A 22,809-nucleotide genomic window follows, 5' to 3' on the forward strand; every position below is an offset into this window, starting at 1 on the left:
TCTCAGAAAATATTCCCAGCTACTGGAACTAAGAATTCTGGCTCATCCTCCAATAATCTGTGTCAAATATCTCCTCTTCCCCCTGTGAAGTCTCCTGACTTACCCAGAAAAACATGGACTCTCTTCTCTGTGTCTCCACAGAAATGTGGCACGCCTATAATCCCAGCACTTGAGAGGCAGAGGCAGGCTGTGAGTTCGAGGCCAGCCTGGTCTACAAAGTGAGTCCAGGATAGCCATAGCTACACAGAGAAGCCTTGTCTCAAAAAAAAAAAAGTGGCAAACACACATTCACATCACTAGCAGACTACTTAATGCTGAGGCTGCATCCTATTTGTTTTCTTTCCTCAAGATGAGTAACTGAAATAAGGTACAGATGAGTAAAGACTCACTACTATAAACTCCAGTTCCCAGGGCTATAGGAGCTGGCAGGATTCTCATGACCCATCTATAGACAGCGATTTAATCCTAGGCATAGGTTACACCGCTCACTCCATCCTCGATTTGACATGGAAGTGAACCCTCTGGCAATGAGAAGAGGATGCAGATGCACCTGACATCCGTTGTCCTGGCCCACAAACAAAATGAACTGGTTTCCAGTCTCTTGCTCCCTGTGACCAAAATCTAAACACCAGACTAAGATCCTGGTGAAAACAGTTATCAAAGTCATTTCTGACCTTATCCTTTCCCTGCCTATCAGAGGATGAGGATGGAACCAGGAAGAAAGGTCATAACTCCTACTTAGACGAGTCCCCAACGGCCTGTGTTTCCTTCCAACTCAGCTGAGAGTGCCAGCCACTGACTATACAGCATTTCCTGATCTGACATGACAATACCTGAGGTATCTTTGAGGTTGAGATTGGGAGGTTGGGGATAGAGTAAAAAGTGGTGTTCAAATAAAACTGACTGGACCTAGAGGGACCATCTTAAGACAGTTCCTTTTGAGTCTGGGTACCAGAACAGCTGCCCACAAACAGGTGGCTCAAGGACACCTCTCACCCTGTTCGTTTCACGAAACCCCCAACAAGCCTGGTCTTAACAAGTATCAAAAGGGTATTCAGCAAGCAAGAGACTGTTGAGTGATGTCTATGCAAGGTTTCCTCATGAGGTGATTCAGTTCCCTTCTTTCCATCCTGGACATTACAGAACTCCACCACACAGAAGACAGAAAGAGAGAAAGCAGCAATCCTCCTCTTCCAAGGCAAGAACACCCATTTTTACCAGTAGGCTCAATAAATCGCTACCTTTACTCTTAACTACACACTACCAAAAATTACAGGAGCATATATACTATGCTAGATATTTAAATAAAAATACTAGATACTTAAAAGATTAGGAGCTGAAAGGTATCTCACTAAATAGTGCTTGCTCTGCATGCATAAGGACCTGATTTTGAATACCCAGAACCCAAATGAAACAAAACAAAACAAAACAAAACAAACAAACAAACAAAAAACAAAAACCAGGCATGGCTGTACATATAACTACAACACTAGAGAACAAAGACAGGCAGATCCAAAGGACTCACGAGCCAGCTAGGCCAGCCTAGCTAAAAGGGCTCTGCGAAAGATCCTATCTTAAAGCACTAAGTCAGATAGCGACAGAGGAAAACAACCAATCTCTTTCTCTGGCCTCCCCATGGATATCAACATACATACATACATACATACATACATACCTAATGATATAATTTTTACGTAGGTGCATATTTCCATCCAGTCAAATGAGGCACCTATGTCACTCTCTGAACCCCCAGGACTTCACAGAAGTGTAACTAGAGACAAGGGACCAAACAAAAGAGCTGGAAACAACACAGCTTATAGGCTGGACAGGGAGTAAGAAACAGCTCTGTGATCTTTGAAAAGTCATTGTGGTGTACACCTGTAATCCCAGCACTTGTGAGGAATTCAAGTTCAAAGTCAGCCTAAACTACACAGTGAGTGGTTCTGGGACCACCCTAGGTTTCTTAGTTAGGGTTTTTATTGCTATGAAGAGACACTATGACCAAGGCAACTCCTATAAAGAATAATATTTTACTGGGGCTGGTTTACTCAGAGGTTTAGTCCATTATCATCATGAAAGGAAGCGTGACAGCATGCAGGAGGACATGGTGCTGGAGGAGCCAAGAGTTCTACATCTTGATCTGAAGGCAGCCAGGAGAAGGATACAATTCCATACTGGCCAAAGCCTGAACATGGAGACCTCAAAGCTTTTCTATACAACGACACACTTCCTCCAATAAGGTCACACCTACTCTAATAAGGCCATACCTCCTAATAATGTCACTCCTTATGACCAAGCATCCAAATACATGAATCTATGGGGGATGGGGCAAATGTATTCAAATCATCACACTGGGCACACTGAGGTACATGGTGTCAAAAGAAAATATCTGAATGAATGAGTGGATGAATGGATGGATGGATGAATGAATGAATGAATGAATGAATGAATGAATGAATGAATGAATGGGAAATGCTAGAACATACCCAAAGGACCATTAAGATATTAGGTCACATACTATTTAACATGTGAGTGCTCTATCTCCTATGCAAATAAAGAGGTAGAGTCAGTTTCCTTGGAAAATGCTACTCTACCTTTTAATAAATATTTTTTTGATTGTTTTTTTTTCTTTGTTTTTTCAAGACAGCGTTTCTCATATAGCCCTGGCTGTCCTGGACTCACTTTATAGACCAGGCAGGCCTCAAACTCATAGAGATCCACCTACTCTGCCTTCCTAAGTGCTGAGATTAAAGGCATGCACCACTGCACCTTTTAAGACTTCCTAACATGACAACACTAAATTGTATGAAATTGTCAATACTTGACATTTTATGAAGGAAAAGGGAAGTTTCACAAGGATAAACCTAATAGGTAAGAGCAATCACATAACACAGCACATTCTAAATCCAGAACACTAGAGAGGCTCACACTGCAGAAAGAGAAGGACAGGTGTCAGTCTGGGGCTGACCCTCCCATTCCAACCTGGTTTCAGTGTCTTAGGAAGCCTGAATAACCTTGGCTATTTGGGGGAGATGATCATATGCCATGCTGGTTCCTGGCCACCACCTGTTACTTCAACAACTCCAAAGCCTACATCCCACAAGAGGCTCACAGGCATTCAAGGGACAAACCATACCACAGGGAAATGCCACAACCTCCCAGTGGCATCTCTGGCTTCTAGGAAAATCCCTTCCACAAACATCACATCACAGTCTCCTATCTGTATTTCAGCCATTATTCCAGTTATACCTCAATGTTGCAGTAACTAGTTCTAAAGGATGGTTCAGACACTACCTTGAGTATCATGAGTTCTTTTTTATAACCCTGAAGACTTTAAAACTTAACAGATTTTTGCCTTATGTTCAAGTTTAATTTTAGAACAGACTTTCTCTATACTATGCCATCTGATCTTACTGTTCCCATTCCCCTGACACCAATACTATCTCCTTTATTCCCCATTTCCAGAACTGTCTATAAAGCTCAGAAACATTTCAGATTTAAATAAAACTAGTGAGAAAACTATCCAAACAAAACCATGTACTTGCAAGTTTCCCAACTTGCAAGCTCACTGCAAAAAAAAAAAAAAAAAAAAAAATATTTTTTTTTACCAAACATATATATATATTTGGTAAAACCTAGGAAGAAAATGCTTCCTAAAGTTTCTCTTCTCAAGATTGTATGTCCATATAGAATATAACATAGGTAGAAGGAGATAGCAGCATCAGTCTCAAGATAGGCTTCCTAAAATCCCCAAAACTACAAGCCTCTGCATACACATTCTTAATGCTATTATTAATTTAGTGTTGAATAATTAGATTGCTCAAGGAATAAAAAAAAAAAAAAATCTGCCTGCCATTCTTTTTCTAGAAATTCTACTGGCTCATGTGTTCAGAGAATTATTACCTGAAAGTTGATAATATACTTTACCCTAAAGGCACCTGGTACCCATGGCACAAACTATTCTAGCTGCAGTCAGCCCTGAAGCCAGGTGGTTCCTGAACACATACCTGGAGGGTGAGTGCACAGCTGGGAAGAGCAAAGTGCAAAGGGAAAGGTATCCGAACTCCACTCTTCCATCCACGTTTACTGGGGCTTTGCTGTCTGCACAAGTTTGGCATCACCAGTTTGACACTAGCAGGTAGTGTGTTCGCATATGAAAAAGCATGAGTTTTCATGTCGGGCAAGAATTACTCATCTATAAAGTGAATGAGGTACTTAATTTTTCCATTGACTCCCTTTTCTGTAAATGAGAATAATATCATCCAATGCACAACGGTTCATAGATTAAACCAGGCATAACAGGATCTGGGCACAAAATACATGTTGTTACTTACAAAGTCATGGTCATAAATATAATTCCTACACAGGGCTTTAAATGAATTCACAGAAACCACACAGTTCCAAATTGTATTCTATAGCTTTAATGTTCACGTGTCACAATGCAACAAAGATGAAACTAGAGAAAAAAATGAAAGTTAGCCCCCAACAAGGTGATTCAATAATACTCCTTTCTAAATAAATGCCAGCATGCAAGTACACACTTTAGAGCACACACCAAAGAAAAGGCTTCAGAGACTATGCATATTCCCAATTGTCTTGTGTCAACAGCAGTCCTTCCCACTGGGGCTACACACAGCAAGTATGAGGGTCCTCAGGAACAGGTGCCACACATACACATACCACCAGACTTGAGAAAACAAGGAATTAACAGGGAACTACAGAGAGCAAAAGAATTCTACGCTACAGGTATTCAGGGTGGAGTAAATATCATGTGTGTTTGTGTGTGTGTGTGCATGTATATGTGGATATGTCAACCACACATGCACTTCAGTATGTGAGCAGGAACGCATGCATGTGAAAAAGCACTCACACAATTCTGGAATTTTTGTTATGTAAGTAGTTTTTCAATCTAAACTTCCTGAAAAATAAAGTGCATGTAGAGGGATTTGCTGTTCCTGCTCAGCAGTTCTGGGTGGTCTTCCTGCTGTGGCTAAGATATGTCCCCATGAGCACAGAGCTCACCACCACTTATGTTCATAACTGAACCTGATGGATAAAACAGGACCTGCAAAAAAAAAAAAAAAAAGCAAATATAATTTCTTACTTTCTCAAAGTTTTAAAAATATGGTTATTATAAGAATAAATTCTCAGCATCCAGAAAACTTAAGTTTTCCCAAAATAATTCATCCCTAAGGGCTTAAGGGAGCCAAGAATTTGCTGTAATTTGTATCTATCTAATTTGTATCTGAAAAATTTTATCTGTTCCCTCCAGGGATGCACGTTAGAGAAGCAATGCAACAGCGTCCCTAGAAACTCTTTCTTCTCGATCTTATTAAACAATCAAGAAGTGAAAAGTCAAAATGAAGATGTTCCCTCATGACTAACCAAATATTTAGGAATTTGTGAACATGGTGAATATTTTCAAGGCTTTATTTACCTCATTTTTTTTTTTTTTTTTTTTTTTTTTTTTTACAGTGAGATGAGAAAGGAAAAAATATATAGAGAGAGGTACAATTCTTGGCTGGCCTGGAGCTCCCTATGTAGACCAGGCTGGCCTCAAACTCACAGAGATCCACCTGTCTCCCAAACACTGGGATTAAAGGCATGTGCCAGTTCAGACTGGCCTTGAACTTCCTATATAGCCAAAGGTAGCTAGAACTTTTGATCTTCCTGCCTTTATCTCTTAAATTCTGGGATTTTAGACATGAGCCACTGTGCCCACTAGTGTTAGGGATTCCTGATCTTCGTGTGTGCTAGGCAAGCATACTAACTGTGCTACTAACTAAGCTACATTTCCAGTCCTGAAGAGCAATTATTTCTCAGTGGTAAAACCTAAGAACTCTTAAGGAAACTGGCATAGCTCTTATTCCTACTGTATAAGGAAGCTCTGGTCATAGACATAACTTCCAAGAAATGGGCAAGGGAGAATGCAATGGTTCTTGAACATTTCTGGCTTCTGGAGATCCTCTGGAATCTAACAAAAGTCCTGCTTGGCAGTTAGGAAAATGATCATAGAAACATTCCTGAAGCACTGCAGGGAATTGATGGGCCTGCTGAAGAGCCCTTCTGTGAAGCTCAGGGTAAGGAGTTGGAGCCAAAGAAGGCACTGTTTTCAAAGACTGAATTTTAACAGAGCTGTTATATTGGGGTTACAACTCAAATTTACCCATTAGCGGCAATGTGCTACACTGGGAAAGAATTATTTATAGTCATACGAAAACATGGTTAAAAGACTGGCTGCTCTAGCAGAGGACCTGGGTTTGGCTCTCAGCACCCACATGGTGGCTCACAACCATCCTTAACTTAGATCCTGGGGCTCTAACACCCTTTCTGAACTTCACAGACACCAGATATAGGCAAAATATTCATACATAAAGTCAATCTAAAATTAAAGAAAACAAACACAAAACCAAAAAATCAACAACAGGAGTAGGCCTTAAAGGAACATTTACCACCCACAAGGAAGATGCACTGGGACTGACAAGAGATCACATGGGCTTCTTCCCCTGGCTAGACTCTGCATACTCTCATTCACAACTGCAAATTAGGCCCAGCGCGCCTAACTGGCCCCATTTCTGCAAATGAGCAAATAGAGGTTGGCAAGACTTTATAATCACTTCTCCCAGGTCCTGGAGCTACAACTGAAACTCACATTCTGAAGGACTGAGACTTTCTGGAGTAAATACTGAAGCCCCAATACAAATTAAAACCCGCTAAATCATCCAGGCACTTGCAACCACAATTCCTTCCAGTGTTCCCTCTAGTATTCTCTGTTTTCTAGACTTTCACAATTCAGACTTAATAAATAAAGCAAATGTTCTGTTTTCTGTACTTCCCTCTTTCAGAAAACCAGAAACATTAATTAGAGAAAATGATGTCAGAGGAGGGGGAGAGAAGGGAAGCAGATGGGAGGAGGGAGTTAATGCACACACACATATACCAGATACTGTTTTAAACACAGGACTCAATTCTCTCAACAAACCTACCAGGTAGCTTCTACTATTTTCCCCCATTTTGCAGATGAGTAAACTGAGACAAGTCAAAGAACTTACTCCTCACAGTGTTGTTACTAAGGTGCAAGCTGCTTCCCACCTAACAATACCGTCTCTGCACTTGACATTTCTAGTCAGAAGCAACATCCAACCTCCTGCAGAGCAACGCGTGATGCATAATCATACAGGGTCAAGTCTGTCTTCCCTAAAGTGGTTATTCAACTGACTGCCAAAAAGAGAATGAAAAAGGATCGAAACTCCCTGATTTCAGGTTTGTACAACAATCTCGACAAGAGAAAAAGCATAAGAAAAGGTAGAAGTGTGGTGAAAGGTCAAGGGTGGAATGCTCATAGGATGTTGAGGGTTCCATTCCCAATGCAATCAATCAATCAATATAAATCAATACATAACGTGAACAAAGGAAGGAAGGAAGAAATGAACAAACGAACGAAGCATAAAAAGGAACACCTCAAGCTGCATTTTAACCTTCATATTAGTGTGTGTTAATTAAAATAATGGTTCCATAACCAGACAGATTTGAAAATGGTTGTGTAAATAGGCTTCTTCTCTGCAGGACTTCTAAAGCTATGAGCACATCTGTATACTTTCTAGATTGTAAGAGATAACGGAGCAACCGCACAGCAATTCCCACTCATTGACCGTGAAACACTTCATTCAGGGAACATCTTGAGAGGAAACATACTCGTGAACTGACACGATGATTAGGAATTGCAATCCAAATCTGGTGACCAGTATCCGTGGCAAGGTGAGGCAAAACACAGCAAAGGAGCATCACTGTGCATCCCTACAATGTGATAGAGGGTTAAGAGAAAGGACAGTTTTGAAGGGAAAAGATAAGCATAGCTTTGGATTGTCTGAATTAGAACTGTCTAAAAGACCGTCAATTCACAAAACAGTTGAAAACAAGTCTTATATATTTGTACCCATGTTCATAGAAGCATCATTAACAACAGCTTTAAGGAGGAAGCAACATAAATGCCTGTCTAGGCAGATGAACAACAAAAAAGGTACACATGCACAGTAGAATAGTATTCATTCTTAAAAATGAAGGAAATTCTCATATATAAAAATATGGACGCACTCTGAGAACATACTTCACATCTGAGTAAAATATGCCACTTATAAAATGACTAATATGTATGTCTGGTTCCATTTATATGAGGTGCAATAAGGAACTCGACAGACTGCTGGGGTGTGGTGGGGTGAGGGAAATGTGCAGTCACTGTTGAGTTAGCAGATGCAGAGTTTGCATTTTCAGGAAAAGAAGAGTTCAGAGACATGTTGGTCTGTGCAGCTGAGCTCTGTTCAGTCTACTATTATGCTCACTGACCGCTGTTGGTTCCTGCTGAGGAACAAGTCAGTAAGTAAGCCATGCTGCAGCCATGGCTTTTAAAAATACTGGAAACACACCAGTGGAACCCAAGGTGGCGATTCACTGAATTAGAATCACATTCACCAGCCACTACATGAAGTCGCTGGAGAGGTGCGTGCCGACTTGATCAGAGGCTCAAAGAAAAGAATCTGAAGGTGAAAGGGCCAGTGCGCATGTACTGAGACTAAAAAAAGAAAACACCTTGTGGTGAAGGTTCTAAGACATGGGATCGTTTCCAAATAAGAATCCACAAGCAACTCATCGACTTACATAGCCCTTCAGAGACTCTTAAGATTACTTCCCTAAGTATTGAACCAGGAGTGGAGGGCAAAGTCACCACTGCAGATGCCTAAGTCAACTATTTTAATAAATTGACTTAATGGGGGAGGTGATAAGACAGTTTAGAAAGTTAGCATGTCAATTTTTATGTTTTGTTTTAACACGATTTCGTCTCTAAAATTTTTAAACTACCATGTCAAGATATGGTAGACATTTGTAGAGTTCAGCTGTCTAGAAGCCTTTTGTGCCATGTTATTCTGTTAACAAAATGACCACAGATTACTGTCTGACTCCTACATACAACTGAGGTTCAATCAACCACTGTCTACCTAGAACACCCAGGGAGAACAAAGTAAGAGTGTTCCAGAACATGACACCACTGAGGGACAGGACTCATCATTCTGGAGCAGCTCTTGACAAGAAGGTTCTGAAGAAAAATCTCACTGTGGCAGGAAGCGAAATCAAGAAAAAGGAGAAAAGATATCACCAGGACCCCAAACCTGAAAGCCCTCCCACCTGGAAGCCACAGGGCCTGCTCCTCCCTTCAAGAGGTTGTCTGACATTCAAATCTTTAAAATGTGCCAAGACAAGCAGCACATGCAAATACACTTGCAGTTTATATATAGATATTTTTTTTACTTATTTTTATTTTATGTATATTGTAGTTTTGTCTACATGCTAATCTCTGTAAAGGTATCAGGTCCCCTATAACTGGAATTACAGACAGTTATGAGCTGTCATGTGGGTGCTGGGAAGTGAACCTGAGTCCTCTGGAAGAGCAGCCTGTGCTCTTAATAGCTGAGCCATCTCTAAACACACACACACACACACACACACACACTGGGGGATGGTTTTGTGCACTGGGTATTTAGATGCTGATTTCTGTGCCCAGAGATCTGGTTGCAGTCTGAATGTGGGCACTATCATTATCATTGAAGAATCTCCTGTCACAATACTGTGTAAAAAATTACTCTCATCATCTCTGATTGGTTAGTAAAGAGCTGAAGAGCCAATAGCTGGGCAGAAGAATTGAAGTAAAGAGAACCTTCCCTTGCTGGGGATTACAAATTACTCCTGAAAAAAAAAAAAATACATGGAGGAGATTTTATTAGTTATCTAAGATATGAGATAGGTCTGCAGAAAATTCTACCATAGAAGGTACAAATCAGAAGAGACCAATTAAGAACTCTTAATGGTTTTCAAAAATGGTTGGGAGATATTAATTGGCTAAGGCCCAATTTATCTCTAAGCTTACAAGGTGATAAAGACTTAAACAGCCCAAGAAAATTATCAGCTGAGGCTAGGAGAGAATTAGAGCTGGTAGAAAGAAATTACAAGATAACACATGTGGACCATTTAGGTTTAAAGCTAAACTGTATTTTAGTTATTTTTGCCTTCTACTCATTCTCCCATAGGAATTCTTATGCAAAGAGAATATTTTATCTTAGAATGGCTATTTTCAGTCCACAGAGTAAAATATTAAAGAACTATATAGAAAAAGTTTCTGAATTGATTCTGAAAAGAAAAATGACATGTCAATAAGCAGGAATAGACCCAGCAGAAATTGTGGTACCTTTTACTAATGTTGAAATTGCCTCATTATGGGCAAATTAACATTGGCAAAGAGCTTGCAGTAATTTTTTTGGAGAAATTAAGAACAAATACCTTAAAAGCAAGCAACTTCAGTTTATAAAAAGAACTAATTGGATTCTCCCTCATATATTAAAAGAGACATAAATTTACAGAACCCCTACATTCTATACTGATGCAAACAAATCAAGAAAGACAGGTTATAAGTCAGAAAAAACAAGTAAAGTAGCTCAAAGCCCTTATGATTCAGTTCAAAAACCAGAGTTGTGTGCCATTCTTACAGTATTATATGATTTTCCTGAATCTCTTAATATAGTTACTGACTCCTGTATGCAGAAACACTTGCTCTGCATATAGAAACTGCTGAACTTATTCAGGATAATTCAGAATTAACTTCACTCTTTATTTAACTACAACAAGTGATCAGAAATAGAAATCATCCACTGTTTATAACACATATCAGATCCTGTAAGAGTCTACCAGACCCTTTAGCACAAGGTAATGATGAAATTAATCTGCTATTAATACGAAATGTGCTAGAAGCTTCAGAGTTTCATTAAAAATACCATGTTTACAGCCAAGGCTAGAATAGGGATTCTTCTATTACTTTGCAACAAGCCAAGGAAATTTAAGAAATTGTCCTATTTGTTTTGTGTACAATGAGACCCCATTATCCACAGGAAGTAACCCTAAAGATACCCAATGAAATAAAATTAGGCAAATGGGTATGTTTCATTTTGCAAAGTTTGAAAATTAAAATATGTGCACCAAACAACAGACACATATTCAGGATTTCAAGGAAATCAAGGATTTCAGGAGTTCTGAAAGGGCTGATTCTGTAATAACACACTTATTAGAAGTTCTGGCTTTTATACAATGCTGGGTGGAGTCTTTCAGAGGCCCTCCGTGGTAGGCTCCTATCCTGTTTCCTATTTTCTCCTTCTTCCAATGTCCGGCCCGTTTGCCTTTCTGAGTGAGGATTGATCATCTGACCCAAGGTCCTCCTTGTAGCTCACCTTCTTTAGGTGTTCAGATTTTTGTAGGTTTATCCTATGTTATATGTCTAATATCCACTTATAAGTGAGTATATACCGTGTGTGTCTTTTTGTTTCCGGGATACCTCATTCAGGGTGATCTTTTCTAGTTCCCACCATTTGCCTGCAAATTTCATGATTTCCTTGTTTTTAATTGCTGAGTATTATTCTATTGTGTAAACGTACCACAATTTCTGTATCCATTCCTCCATTGAGGGACATCTGGGTTGTTTCCAGGTTCTGGTTATTACGAATAAAGCTGCATAAAAAACCTTTGGGCAGAGTGCAAGGAATCTTAGAAAAGAAGGGGGAGATAGTAACACCTGGAGAGGACAGAAGCTCCACAAGGATAGCAAAAGAACCAAAATATCTGGGCACAGAGGTCTTTTCTGAGACTGAGACTCCAACCAAGGACCATTCATGGATATAACCTAGAACCCCCTGCTCAGATGTAACCCATGGCAGCTCAGTATCCAAGTGGGTACCCTAGTAAGGAAAACAGGGACTGTCTCTGACATGAACTCAGTGGCAGGCTCTTTGATCGCCTCCCCTGCATGGGGGAGCAGCCTTGCCAGGCCACAGAGGAGGACAATGCAGCCAGTCTGGATGAGATGGGATAAGCTAGGGTCAGATATAAGGGGAGGAAGACCTCCCCTATCCATGGATTTGGGGAGGGACATAGAAGGAGATGAGGTAAGGAGGGTGGAATTGGGAGGGGAGGAAGGAGGAGGCTACAGCTGGGATACAAAGTAAATAAACTGTAATTACTATAAAAAATAAAAATTAAAAAAGTTCTGGCTATTATGGGAATACCTGTACAAATTAAAACTCACAATGCTCCAACATATGTCTCTAGTAAAATGAAGCATTTTTTGACATATGGTAACATAAAGCATATTATAGGCATACCACACAATCCTACAGGATAAGCAGTTGTAGAGTATAGTGGAAGTTTTTTTGGATTCTTTAAAAACTCAGTTATGTTATGACATTTTTGTTTTACTCCCAAGTGTGGGAGTTTTCGTTCAGGCTTTAGTTTGTTCACAGCTGATAGCTGTCTTGTGGGGAGCACCATCTTTGTCATCTGGTGCCAGTCTGCCCAAGCAACTTGCAGAGGGGCGTGGTCTAGGCCTCTGAGAGATAGAAACAGGAGAGCCCTGAAAGAGAAAGTGTGGTGTGCGGTATGTGGCAAATGGCAGTTTGGAGAGACAAAGACTGATATTATGGCAGTTTGAAGCAGACAGACGGAGACTTCAGGGCGCATCGGCTTGGAGGAGTCTGCTTGCTACTTTTGCTGCTGAAGGAGAATTGGTAGAGCCCTAAAAGAACCCATTGACCCTAAATAGAGGGAGAGGTAAAGGGATTTGCATCCCTTCTCCCCACTAACCTTCTCTCTCCTACCTAGGGTTGGAGGGTTGGAAGGGAGAAGTTTTAAGGAACTCCAAATAAAATAGAGTTTAAAAAACAAGCACAACAGTAGACAAATCTAATCGCACTAAGAGATGCTTAGCAAACAGTAACGGATTATATAATACTTTATTAATTTGAAATTTTTAAATGCTAATGAGCAAAAACTACAGCTGCTGGGAGACATTTCATGGGAAAAAAAAACTGCTGAACAAAAATCAACCTGTTTATTTTAAGGATGTCTTAACTTCAGAATGAAAAGCAAGAAGTGTGTTACCTTGTGGAAGAGTTTTTGCCTTTGTTTCAAAGCTATGGATGCCTTTAAAATTAATAAAGACTGACTATAGGAGACCTCCTGACTGAAGACATGAAGAAAGAAACAAAGAAGAACAACAAAAAGTAACATAAAGTGCTGATCCCTCTACATGTAAACAGCTCTGAGCCTGCCTGAGAAATCAGGAAGTGTCTCTGCATAGCAAATAAATCTTGTTGGCTACAGAATCCTCAGGACTTATCATGTCATCCTTTCATATGACATGGCTAAAATTTTGTATTATTTGGTTATACAGTCCAAACGAATCTATAAGGAAAGACAGATGCTTTTCTTGCTCAAAGAACAGAGAACACTGTATATTCCATACATGTATTAACACAGAAATGTATATTAACTTTACAAGCTTATATGTTTACAGAGCAAAAGAATAAAACACCAAAGAAGACAAGTAGCCCAGAAGATGATTCAGCCTCAGACTGCTTCAATAGCTGTTTCGTCAAAAACCTACATCCAAAAACACTTCTATATGGCTAGCTAGATCTTCCAGCATCCCAGACTGCTCCAGCCAGAACTTCAGTTAAGCCCTGCACTTTTTCCATCACACAGAAACTGGATAGCAAATGAAATAGCTAGCTCTGCCAGGACTTGGCCTTTATCCCAATTTTCTTGGGGCCCCCAAAAGAGAACACTGCCCATAGACAACAGGAAGCAAAAACTGGGATGGGTGGGTTTTGGTCATTTGGTAGGTGATGAATGTTTGTTATCATTAAAGAGCCATTGGTCACAACTTGATAATGGTCTTGGTCAGAGAGGAGACAAAGTAAAAGAGGTTAGATCCAGAGGTCTATTTCCTTTTCTTTCTCTCCTATCTAATGCTGGGGGGGGGGGGAAGGAAAGAAGGGATGAAAAGAAAAAAGGGGGATATGAAATGATAAGATAAAAGGGTAGATTTTTGAATCTACTTTTAAATTAAAAAGGATTCCATAAGCCAAAAAATTTTACATTGGTATGGATCTTTGCATATTGATACAAACTTAAAAACTTATTTTTGTTATAACAGACTGTATATATGTTTCAACTCTTATATAAGGAATTCTACCTATGCAATTCATTTAAAAAATGTAATGAAGTTCTAATCCTTGAAAGCTGCTATTACAAACTGTTTAGGAGAATTAAGAAATGCAAGTTAATAGTCAATCAAATATGACCATATTAGATACTAGTTTAGTTAATCACAAAATAAGCTTTACTTAGCCTCTTGTAAATGTTTTTAATGTTAATCAGATAGTAAATATACAGAAATAAGCAACGTTTGACTATTCACATATACTATAGATAGATGGTCTTCAAAAACCTCAGCGATCTACAGATTATGGCACTTGAAGATGTTTTGTTAATAAAAGGCCTTTTTGACATGAGGCATGGCAGCACCCCATTCTACTTCAAAGAAGATGATGGGAATCAAAGAACCTCCAATGGGGTTTGCTTCAATTGTGGCAAGCTAGTCACTGGGCAAGAAACTGCTCATGCTTCAACTGCAGACAGCATGCTGTCCAAGCTAAACAAGCAGGTCATGCAGGAAAGTCGACTGTCAAGCTTTGCCAAGACAAAGTAGGCAGTCCTTCATAAGTCCTGCTTCACAAAAAGGTCTGTCATATAATGGGCCATAAGGCAAAAGATGATGCCCCAACGTTGCTGAGGAATCTTGGGTGACTGTCCAGGCAGCCCTGTGATTTCTATAGTTTTGGAAGCTGCTTGTTCTGCACTTCCCATCTACTCAAGTAATAGTTATCCTTCTCAAGTCTCTGATGGGATTCAAGACTAGATAGCTCTAATCTCACAATTAAGCTTAAGTTGTTTAGGATTTAAAAAATGTTTTTAGGTCCAGGTAGATGGTTATAATAAAAACTGATTTAAGTACAGACCTTTGAACTCACCAAGATAAGACAGATAATAGAGTACTTTCTCCAAGATATTCCAAATACAAATGAACTGGACATTGTGAATGTAATTCTTACCTGATAGTCTTCATAATTGTTCTTATTGTATATCACTTATTATTATAAAAGAAAGAACCTTTTATTTAACTAAAAGAGGGAGATGTTGGGGAATGGTTTTGTGCACTGTGTATTCAGATGCTTAATTCTGATCCTAGAGATCTGGTTGCAGTCCAGATGTGGGCATTGTCACTATCATCTCCTGTCTCAATGTTATGTAAAAACTGTTCTCCATCATCTAAATAAAGAGCTGAACAGCCAACAGCTGGGCAGGAGAGTTGAGGCAGAACTTGAAATCCCAGGAGAGGGGGTCCCAGGAGCAGAGAGAGAGAAGAAGGTTGCCATGAAAAGATGGCCAGTAAGAGGTCACCTTGAGAAAATCGCCATAAGGACATAGATGGAGCAGAAGCAGCCAGGATGAGACTAAGCTGTCAGGTAATGGGGCACATGGCTGGCTAATAGGCCAGGTCAGCAAAACTGAGAATTTGCCCAGCTGTATAGTGCTTAAGGCTTGTTAATAAATGTACTAGTTCTCGGTGTCATGATTTGGGAGCTAGAGCAGGCATAGAAAAACCACACTTTTACTTTTACACACACACACACACACACACATACTTGCAGTCTTTAGCTTAAATACAGCACTGGTCTTCAGAAACTTCATCCTTCAGTGGTTGTCAGAAAACTAGAGAACATTTTGCCCCAACACACACTGCTGTATACATGGTGAAGTTTCCAAGTCAACATACAAAAGACCAAGTTAACACTAAGTATCTGAAATACCAGATCTCTCTGCCCTGCCAAAGAAAACTGAGTTACAGCTAGAAAAGTAGGAGTAACGGTATCATCTTAAAACCAATACAACATAAGCTAGAAGGGTATGCCGAATCTCAAAGGGGGTACCTCAGAACTTGAAGGGTCAGTCTGTTTGATTCACTGTTGATACACTGCAAAACTCAGAACCTCTAAATATCAACACACCCATCTTACAGATGACTGCTCTCCAAGTATTTAACACAGAGAAAGAGGCACTCACCAAACAATAAGGCACTTCCTAATTTTTTCTTAAGAGAGGGTCTTTCTATTATGTAGCTGTAACAGCATGGTCTGCTGCTTCGTATTTGATTGTTCATTAATTTGCTACCCAAGCTCTGTTTGCCGTCTTTTATGAGCAGACACTCACATACCTCAAAATAATGTTTGTAACCTTGCCTAAGAAATTATTCCTAATTGGCTGATTAAAAGGCCTAAACCTGGGCAGGGCAGAAGGAGGTAGGCATGGCTAAGGTTTGAGAGCTTTGAGAACAGGAGGATCATAGGAAAGAAAAGGACACAGGTACCAGTAGAGGAAGAAGAGGAAGCCACGATGGGTTAGTACAGACAGGACACATGGCAAATCGGCATGGATGAAGGAAATGGCCCAGATGAGAGAATAAGTAAGTATTTATGGAATTATGGATAGGATAGCCCAGATAGAAATTATTAGAACAACTGGCCAGAGAAGAGAACTGGGAGGTAAAGGTAGTTTAGAGGATTAATATCTGCCCTGAGCCAGGTGAAATAAGGCTATTCTAAAATCTATCAGGTATCTGTGTCTCCTGTTGATTGTAACAGTGGGTTAAATAATACTGCTATAATAATTATAGGGCTAATAATAAGCATTATTAGACAATATCATTAAATTAACAACAACATGTAGCTCTGGCTGTCTTGAACTCACAGAGAGCCACATGCCTCTGCCTCCCAAGTCCTGACATTGAAGATGAGAATTTACCAAAATACAGAACTCATTTTAAGATAATTAAGTAAACCCAAATAGCATGCCCCAAAAAAACAAAAAACAGAAAAGAACAAGAAAAGGCAGAAAGAGGAGGATGTAAGAAAATGAAGGAAGAAAAGAAAAAGAAAAAGGAAAGAAAGAAATTGGGGGGGGGGGAGCCAGGGACAGGAACAAAAACTGAGTATGTTAAAGGGGTCCTACCAAGAATGGTAGCAGTACCCATCATGGCATTTAGGCTGAACGACTCAGGAAACAAACTGAGCCCAGTCATTCAGGGCAAACAAATACTACAAACACATATCATGTACATTTTCAAGAACCTAAAACTACTTTATAAACTTTAGGAACATGTTTCACAGGTTCAATTTTAAATACCAATGCCTATCAGTGAAAAGCTAGTGGTCTGTTTACACCTCTAAAAAATTCCATCAAGAACTTACTCTCTGGCTCTTACAAATATTAAATAACAAATGCAAAGCATAAATCCCACAGAGGCAGGCTGAGAACTCCCTAATCAGAGCATTATCCTCAAGCTCCCTTTCTCTGCAGCTGGGAAGACAAGACAAGCCTCAGACCTGGGAGACAGGATCTGCCAAGCACTCACTGCCCTGCCTATCTCCTGTTTCACCCAAAATATTGATCCTTTAACACCATCTTACTGCAGGTGGCAGAAACCAAGATACAAAAATTACTTAGCTCCCTTTCCCATTGTTTCTGTTTTGTCGAGGCATCAGGTACACTGTTACACCAGTCAGTGCACTGAAACAGGAATTCCCCGTTGTCTAATCCCAGCTCCATCCTCCAAAGGATGACCTCTGACAGACACACCCGGAGTACTCACAAGATTCTGACATGATTAAATTGTTGCCTCCTTTCCAATTTGAAAGAAAGAGCTCTAGCAGCATGTATGTGGAAAGAAGCATGACTCTGAGATTAGACATGGGGAGAATTCCCCGGGGAGAAGAGCTGCTCTGTTCTGATCTGTTTGCTACCTAGACACTGATAAAAGATAGTAAGGAAAAAAGCAAGAAGAGTCCAACATCAGCTGTCCTCTGATCTCTCATGGTCATAACATTGCCAAACAAAGCACTGATTTCAGTAACTGTTCCATGGCCCACAACGGCACCATGTGCTAGCCAGGAAAGCCGGCACCATCTGCCCAACTCTTATAGAGCCCCAGTTTAGTCACCTACCATGACCTAGGCCATGACCCCAATGCACATGCTGCCCTATAATTCCATCACCCAAGGAAGGGAGACAGAGCTGAAGATACCTATGTAAATATTAAAGAAATACACAAAAGAACCACTAATTAAAAGAAGGCTCCATCGTCCTAGGGAGATGGCTCAGTGTTTAAAGCATTTTCTGTCCATACATGATGACTGGAGTCCAGATACCCAGAAACTCACGTATATGCCAGATGAGCATGATGGCCCATATATAATTCTAACCTGGGAAGGCAGAGACAGGAGCTTCCCAGAGCAAACTGGCTAGCTATCAAGGCTTATCATACAGCTAAGTTTGGGGTTGATTGAGATACCTCAACATCAACCTCAGGCCATGTATGTCACCCTATCACACACACACACACACACACACACACAAACAGGCCAAAAAAAAAACATGTATCCACACAAATACATATCACACACACATATGTGATATATACATGAAAGCTGAAAAAAAATAAAGAGAATCTAACATCTGACAATCTAATAGAAAGACTAATGTAAAAATTACTGTAAAAAAATATAACAATCAAAAACAAGCCAATAACTTAACTTTGAGCTTACTGGCAAGGAAGTATAATCAATTACACAACATATTTTTTTTTCTTTTTGGTTAGTAAAACTAAAGCATATCAATTCCTCAGAAGGAATATTAATATTTTACCTGAAATTTATTTAAGCCATCAAAAGAATCAAAGATAAAACCAAAGTCTTCCAAAATACTTTGTAAGCCTTCACAAAATTGAACCACTTTATACAAAACTCAATGACGGAACTTGCCCAGACTCCCTGCAGTAAAATGCCCATGCTTGGACTTCCTCATACAGTATGCTATGATCCTACACAGAGTTTAGCACTTATTCAGTGAAGTCTCTATAACCCCTCAAGGAGAGACGTATTTGCATAAGGCAGTTCCCTTCCTCAGCAACCTGCGACCATACAACAGAGATTAAGTCTATAAAGAACCAAAATCTGCGTACAGTGGGATGGGGAGCAGCTAATGGAGAGCAGAGTCAGGAGGATCCCTTGAGTCCAAGAATTCAATACCTTTGGCAATAAAAACCTATCGGGGGGGGGGGGGGAAGTTGAGGTTATCGCAAAACATACCTATGTGGAAAGTTGGGGCTGTTTCTCACAGGACTTCAAAAGTTTGGAGCCCCAGAAATCCTATGACCTCAAGCAAGCTTCAAGAAGATTATTTGCTGTCTGCATGGAAGACAGACTAGGAAAGATGTCTGGACTGAGGAGAGAGAGAGTAGAGGTGAGCAGCCCAGAAAAGAAAAGCCAACTGCAAAAGGAAAGTCTGAAGGCTGTTAAGTCCCTGAGGGCTGGTAAATCACAGCTGGGGAAAAGGTTCAATCCTGGAGGAAGGAACGTCGCTAGGAAAGGATGGCGAAAAGAGAAGGGAAAGATCAGCCTGAGCAAAGGCCAAATCTGGCCTGCCACCTCTTTGTATAGACAGAAACTAACAGGCTTTTCATATTTAAGACAAATAGAAACAGATTAGTGTCCACATACAACTGAAACATTGGACTGTCACATGCTGGTTTACACATTGCCCCAGTGTTTGCTGGAATGCCACAAAGGTAAAAGCCAGCACAGACTGTGTGGCCCTAGATCTGAGGTACTAAGAAAAGCAGAGAAACTGTCCATCAGTACAGCAACAGGACAGAAAGAGCTGGCATCAGTTTTGCTGCACTCAAATATGAGGTGTCAGTAAGTCACCGGCCAGGAGATCCAACATGATACAGGAATTATCCTGAGTGAGAATGCAGGCACTGCTTCTGCGCCCCTCCTATCACCTTCCCCTAGATCTCCTTGCTTCTCCACTCCCTTGCTTCTCCACTCACCTTCCAGGCCCTAGCTCAAACATCATCATTTCCTCTGAGATATGACCCCATTTCCTACCCTTACACATTCTCTATTTCCTCACTAATATGCTCTACTCTGCTTTCTAACATCTGAAGTCACACTGAAATTATTTACTGACATGCTTAACATATAAGCATGCTTGCATCCAAGCCCTTGTCAAAAGTGCCTATGCCTCTTGTCCCCAGTGCTTTGAACAGAGGTGAAATGGCTCAACCAGTGTTTGGGAAAGTAAAGAGAAGAGAGGGAAAGAGAAAAAGAAAAATAACTGGGCCTAGGCAAAAATGGAACGTCTACATGGTTTACAAAACACATGCACAGTGAGGAGACTCACTGGGGGAGGGGAAGCGGTCAGAAGAGGAAAACAGACACTGTGCCTCAGACATCAGATGACAGTGGACTGGGGGCATCTGCCAACAAGGAGCTTCTACATAACAAGGGCACAAAAGAAAAAAGGTGGCAATACATGACTGAAAGGCGGCTGCTGATCTCAAGGAAGCAATCTGGAGTATGAAGATAGCAGTCTGTTTGCAAAGGGTTAAAGAACGAGTGGGTGGAGGAAAGGAAAGATTTCAAGACATCTGTCAGCAGACTAATAGAAGTACACAGAGGAGGTCCCCAGGAGCAGCAGTGAGAAGTGGGAACTATTTTTTCTTTTAATTTTTTTTCAAGCAATGATACCATCACAGTTTAGAACCTTCAACTTCCTCTGCTACCATTCTAGAAAGCCCAAAGTAACATGGACCATAACACACTGCATGATCAAGGGCCCATCTAGCTCACAACCAGCTTCCTCTTCCTCTCTGTATACAGTACAGGATGTCCATCCTACCTCGGAGCCTTTGCATATGCTGTTTCTTCTAGCCAGTAGTCTTTATTTTGCATGTGTGCCTGCATGTGTGTGCAAATGTCCGTGTGTGTGCATGGTGGCCAGACGTTGACATCTGACGTCTTCCACGGTCACACTCCACTTTCGTTTTCTTTTTTTAAACACAAACACACACAACAAGAGAGAAAGAGAGAGACAGAGTGAGACAGAGAGAGACAGATGAATACATGTGGAAGTCAGTGGACAACTTGCAGGAGTCCATTCTCTCCTTCCACCGTGTGAATTCTGGGTATCAAACTCAGGTTCTCAGGCAGCAAGCCCCTTTACCCACTGAACCACCCTCACAGGTGGAAACTGTCTTAAAACTCCTAGCACAACCTCCATCATGTTAGACCTTGTACAAAAAAAATTACTGCACAGACCCAGCTCCCTTCGTCTTAGAATCAACTAGACATCTCTTCTGACTCAGCATAAACCTCACAAATACTTGTATAACTGCTAAACTGCTGTCTTTTTTAGTAGCAAGGCACCTAAAGGATAGTCAGGCCAACTTTGTTTTCACATACCAGGCTCCACACAGAGCTGTTAAATCATGAAGTAAGTATAAAAGCTGAGAGCATCTTTATATTGGCCAGCTTGTGTATGAGAAGTGGCCTACTTCCTAAAGCCACAGCAAGAGGACTTTACTGTCTATGATCAAACTCATTCAACCTATGACCCTTCCTTTCTACATCACCACCAGACACACCACCAGCACAAACTCTAAAGACATCATTTTACAAACAGGTCTGTCTACGCCTCTCTGCCAGCAACCTACCAACATGAAAGACTATTTTAAATTCTACTAATTGAAAAAAAATTACTATAAATTATAGCCTCACTAAGGTCAGAGAAAATTAATTATATTAACTATGCAAACAAGCCCACAGATATAATCATGGTTAATCAGTGAACTGCTGTCAGTTCTAATACCGTTAAGCCCTTTAGAGTGTTATTAAAAACAAATGATAGTTGCATTCATCACAAATTATTATTTATACTTTGTGTACTTGAACCAGCCTCCATCATCCAATATAGCTGAAAGCATTACATCTAAGTTTATTATGTAACTCTCTCCAGGCAGTCTTTCCCAAGTTCAGGTGGAGACTCCTTTGCCCGCTGCCCTTTACAGAACAGACTGGGGGTCTTCTGTCTTTTTTCAATCTTAAAATTCAGCTGCATGTGTGTTGCTGTTAAAGCACATGGATAAGAACAGGGCCGAAAAGATGGATCAACAGGTAAGAGCACTAGTTACTCTTCACAGGACCTGGGTTCAATTCTTAGTGCCTACAGGATGGCTCACAACAGCCTGCAATGCGATCTGGCCTCTGCAGGCTCCTGCATGTACACACTGCACATAAATTCATGAAGCAAAAAATATAACATAGAAATTAACAAATCTTTAAAGAAATGTATAAAGACTGCTGTTCTAACCACATGGTTTTTTATCCTTTTCTTTCTCTCGCCAAGGGGCGAGGAGGAGGTTGTTTTTATTTGCTTGCTTGTTTGTTTTTGAGACAGAGACACAAGCAGCCTGGGCCCACTCAAACTCTCTGGAGTTAAGAATGACAACTACAGGTTACACTACAGGTGTACCTGGCTTGTTGTTTTTACAAACACCTAAATTCAATCCACCTCTCCAACAAGAATATCACTGAGAATTAAATACACTTGAAATATGCGCACATCTGTAGGTGCACATTCACATAATTAGGAGAAGGGACTGACTGTAATTTTCTATTTAGAGTAGATCTTGCTTCAGGAAAATATGATATACACACAAAGCAAAAACTGGAGAATGAGAAACAACACACATTTCAAATCCTATAAATTCCTATAAATCTTTAGGCAGCAAAGCTCCTTGGAGCATTATCTCCTTTATAAAATGTTTAATTTTGACACAACTCTAAAGACATGATTTTACAAACAGGTCTGCCAGCAGTCCACCATTGGCTGCATACATAGAATCAACAAAAGCTAAACAGCACCTTTACTGTTCTTCCCAAATCTTGGACAGCTTCTACAGAACTTACATAAAAGCACATTTCTCATTAAAAAAAAAAAAAAAAAAAAAAAAAAAAAAAAAAAAAAAAAAAAAAA

The 22,809-nt window shown here is 40.2% G+C and overlaps 1 protein-coding gene and 1 pseudogene across 1 annotated transcript in view; one reads left to right on the forward strand and one right to left on the reverse strand.

Annotated features, from left to right (window-relative positions):
* The window catches only part of Jak1 (Janus kinase 1), a 119,476-nt gene that overhangs the window by 88,518 nt on the left and 8,149 nt on the right, over positions 1 to 22,809 (reverse strand). The window lies entirely within an intron of this gene.
* Positions 8,396 to 8,738, forward strand: LOC129692362 (40S ribosomal protein S20-like; annotated as a pseudogene).

The sequence above is a fragment of the Psammomys obesus genome, unplaced genomic scaffold, assembly GCF_907164565.1.
Source record: "Psammomys obesus unplaced genomic scaffold, mPsaObe1.curated_primary_1811, whole genome shotgun sequence".
Classification (NCBI taxonomy): Eukaryota; Metazoa; Chordata; class Mammalia; order Rodentia; family Muridae; genus Psammomys; species Psammomys obesus.